The sequence below is a fragment of the Schistocerca piceifrons genome, chromosome 1 (assembly GCF_021461385.2).
Source record: "Schistocerca piceifrons isolate TAMUIC-IGC-003096 chromosome 1, iqSchPice1.1, whole genome shotgun sequence".
NCBI lineage: Eukaryota > Metazoa > Arthropoda > Insecta > Orthoptera > Acrididae > Schistocerca > Schistocerca piceifrons.
This window is the reverse complement of record NC_060138.1, coordinates 656,874,903-656,879,251: the sequence shown is the minus strand read 5'-3', so window position 1 is coordinate 656,879,251 and position 4,349 is coordinate 656,874,903.

Sequence of the window (4,349 nt, the reverse complement as noted above, 5' to 3'; positions counted from 1 at the left end):
ACGGGGATATCCTATAGAACTAAAAGCCTTTATTGGTATTTTGTACAAAGCCGGCGTTAAACAATGTGTCATTTCAATGTGCAAGAAAAAGTGGTGCAGCTCCTGATATTTTTCGAGCTGTTATGAGCAATACTAGATTTCTTTTTCTGATGAGAACTACACTATGTGATCAAAAGTATCCGGACACCTGGCTGAAAATGACTTACAATTTCGTGGCGCCCTCCATCGGTAATGCTGCAATTCAATATGGTGTTGGCCCAACATCAGCCATGATGACAGCTTCCAATCTCGCAGGCATACGTTCAATTAGGTGCTGGAAGGTTTCTTGGGGAATGGCAGCCCATTCTTCACGGAGTGCCGCACTGAGCAGAGGTATCGATGTCGGTCGATGAGGCCTGGCACGAAGTCAGCGTTGCAAAACATCCCAAAGGTGTTCTGTAGGATTCAGGTCAGGACTCTGTGCAGGCCAGTCCATTACAGGGGTGTTATTGTCGTGTAACCACTCCGCCACAGGCCGTGCATTATGAACAGGTGCTCGACCGTGTTGAAAGATGCAATCGCCATCCCCGAATTGCTCTTCAACAGTGGAAAGTAAGAAGGGGGTTAAAACATCATGTAGGCCGGTGCTGTGATAGTGCCATGCAAAACAACATGGGGTGCAAGCCCCCTCCATGAAAAACGCCACCACACTATGACACCACCGTCTCTGAATTTTACTGTTGGCACTACACACGCTGGCAGATGACGTTTACCGGGTATTCGCCATACCCACACCCTGTCATCGGATCGCAACATTGTGTACCGTGATTTGTCAGTCCCCGCAACGTTTTTCCACTGTTCAATCGTCCAGTGTTTACGCTCCTTACACCAAACGAGGCGTCGTTTGGCATTTACCGGCCTGATATGTGGCTTATAAGCAGCCGCTCGACCATGAAATACAAGTTTTCTCCCCTTCCACCCAACTGTCACAGTACTTGCAGTGGATCCTGATGCACTTTGGAATTCCTGTGTGATGGTCTGGATACATGTCTGCCTGTGACACATTACGACCCTCTTCAACTGTCGGCAGTCTCTGTCAGTCAACAGACGAGGTCGGCCTGTACGCTTTTGTGCTGTACATGTTCCTTCACGTTTTCACTTCACCATCACATCGGAACAGTGGACCTACGGATGTTAAGGAGTGTGGAAAACTCGCTACAGACGCATGACACAAAGGACACCCAGTCACCTGACAACGTTCGAATTCGTGTTCCGCGGAGCGCCCCATTCTTCTTTCTCACGATGCCTAATGACTACTGTGATCGCTGATATGAAGTACCTGGCAGTAGGTGGCAGCACAATGCACCTAATATGAAAAACGTTATTTTTGGAGGTGTCCGGATACTTTTGATCACATAGTGTATAAGGTTTTTCGATGTTCAAACCCACTCAGAGTGTTCTGATAATCTCGCCCCGATTCGTGAAATATTTGCTTATTTTGTTGAAAAATGCCAATCGAATTATCAGGATGAAGAAAATGTAAGAACCGATGAAATGTTGGAAGGATTTCGACGTCCCTATGAATTCCACGTGTACATATCAAACGAAGCGGCCAAGTACGGAATCAGGGTGTATGCTTTATGCGATTCTATTTCTTTTGCCACAAGTGATATAGAACTTTACCCATGCAAGCAACCAAATGACCCGTACAAATTCGATGACCATCTGCTGTCGCGAATCGTTTATCACAAGACGTATTACACACAGGTAGAAATATAACGGTTGATAATAATTTCATTTCGATTCCATTGTCTGACGAGTTGATGAGTGACCTCGTACTCTCAGAAAGGAAAAAAATAAATCCCTCCACTGTTCCCAGATACTGAAATAAGACGAAATCGCAGTAGTATCCTTGGTTTTCGTGTGAACAAGATTCTGGTTTGCTGTACACGAAAGAAAAAAAAAGTTGTGCTCGTGACTAGTATACACCATGATAATGACAAGATTGATCCAACTACTAGGGAACACACGAAACTAGAATTCATCACGTATTATAATCGGAGAAAAGGAGACGTCGATGTGATGAATCGTCTGAAAGAAGAATATTCTGTGGCTCGAATAGCATGTACATCTACATCTACATGGATACTCTGCAAATCACATTTAAGTGCGCGGAAAGAATGAACACCTATATCGTTCCGTACGAGCTCTGATTTCCCTTATTTTATCGTGGTGATCGTTCCTCCCTATGTAGGTCGGAGTCAACAAAATATTTTCGCATTCGGAGGAGAAAGTTAGTGATTGGAATTTCGTGAAAAGATTTCGTCGCAACGAAAAATGCCTTTCTTTTAATGATTTCCAGCCCAAATACTGTATCATTTCTGTGACACTCTCTCCCATATTTCGCGATAATACACATCGTGCTGCCTTTCTTTGAATTTTTTCGATGTACTCCGTCAGTCCTGTCTGGTAAGGATCCCACACCGTGCAGCAGTATTCTAAGAGAGGACAGAAAAGCGTACTGTAGGCAGTCTCCTTAGTAGGTCTGTTACATTTTATAAGTGTCCTGCCAATAAAACGCAGCCTTTGGTTAGCCTTCCCCACAACATTTTCTACGTGTTCCTATTCTTTCCAATTTAAGTTGTTCGTAATTGTAATACCTAGGTATTTAGTTGACCTTAAGGCTTTTAGATTAAACTGATTTATGGTGTAACCGAAGTTAAGTGGCCATTGAGATTAATTTTTTATATTTTAAATATTACTGGCATAAATAGTCAAATAACGTGTAGAGGAAATACAAATGTGATTATAATTAAGAGACAAAACCTGAAAATGCTGGCCTCCACGCCACGCAGGGTAGCCGCGCTGCCTAGGGCGCCTTCTCACGGTTCGCGCGGCTCCCGGCTCCCCCCGTCGGAGATTCGGGTCCTCCCTCGGGCATGGGTGTGTGTGTTGTCCTTAGCATGAGTTAATTTAAGTTAGTTTTTTTTTCATCAGTCTACTGACTGGTTTGATATGGCCCGCCACGAATTCCTTTCCTGTGCTAACCTCTTCATCTCAGAGTAGCACTTGCAACCTACGTCCTCAATTATTTGCTTGACGTATTCCAATCTCTGTCTTCCTCTACAGTTTTTACCCTCTACAGCTCCCTCTAGTACCATGGAAGTCATTCCCTCATGTCTTAGCAGATGTCCTATCATCCTGTCCCTTCTCCTTATCAGTATTTTCCACATATTCCTTTCCTCTCCGATTCTGCGTAGAACCTCCTCATTCCTTACCTTATCAGTCCACCTAATTTTCAACATTCGTCTATAGCACCGCATCTCAAATGCTTCGATTCTCTTCTGTTCCAGTTTTCCCACAGTCCATGTTTCACTACCATACAATGCTGTACTCCAGACGTACATCCTCAGAAATTTCTTCCTCAAATTAAGGCCGGTATTTGATATTAGTAGACTTCTCTTGGCCAGAAATGCCTTTTTTGCCATAGCGAGTCTGCTTTTGATGTCCTCCTTACTCCGTCGTCATTGGTTATTTTACTACCTAGGTAGTAGAATTCCTTAACTTCATTGACTTCGTGACCATCGATCCTGATGTTAAGTTTCTCGCTGTTCTCATTTCTACTACTTCTCATTACCTTCGTCTTTCTCAGATTTACTCTCAAACCATACTGCGTACTCATTAGACTGTTCATTCCGTCCAGCAGATCATTTAATTCTTCTTCACTTTCACTCAGGATAGCAATGTCATCAGCGAATCGTATCATTGATATCCTTTCACCTTGTATTTTAATTCCACTCCTGGACCTTTCTTTTATTTCCATCATTGCTTCCTCGATGTACAGATTGAAGAGTAGGGGCGAAAGGCTACAGCCTTGTCTTACACCCTTCTTAATACGAGCACTTCGTTCTTGATCGTCCACTCTTATTATTCCCTCTTGGTTGTTGTACATATTGTATATGACCCGTCTCTCCCTATAGCTTACCCCTACTTTTTTCAGAATCTCGAACAGCTTGCACCATTTTATATTGTCGAAAGCTTTTTCCAGGTCGACAAATCCTATGAAAATGTCTTGATTTTTCTTTAGCCTTGCTTCCATTATTAGCCGTAACGTCAGAATTGCCTCTCTCGTCCCTTTACTTTTTCTAAAGCCAAACTGATCGTCACCTTGCGCATTCTCAATTTTCTTTTCCATTCTTCTGTATATTATTCTTGTAAGCAGCTTCGATGCATGAGCTGTTAAGCTGATTGTGCGATAATTCTCGCACTTGTCAGCTCTTGCCGTCTTCGGAATTGTGTGGATGATGCTTTTCCGAAAGTCAGATGGTATATCGCCAGACACATATATTCTACACACCAACGTGAATAGT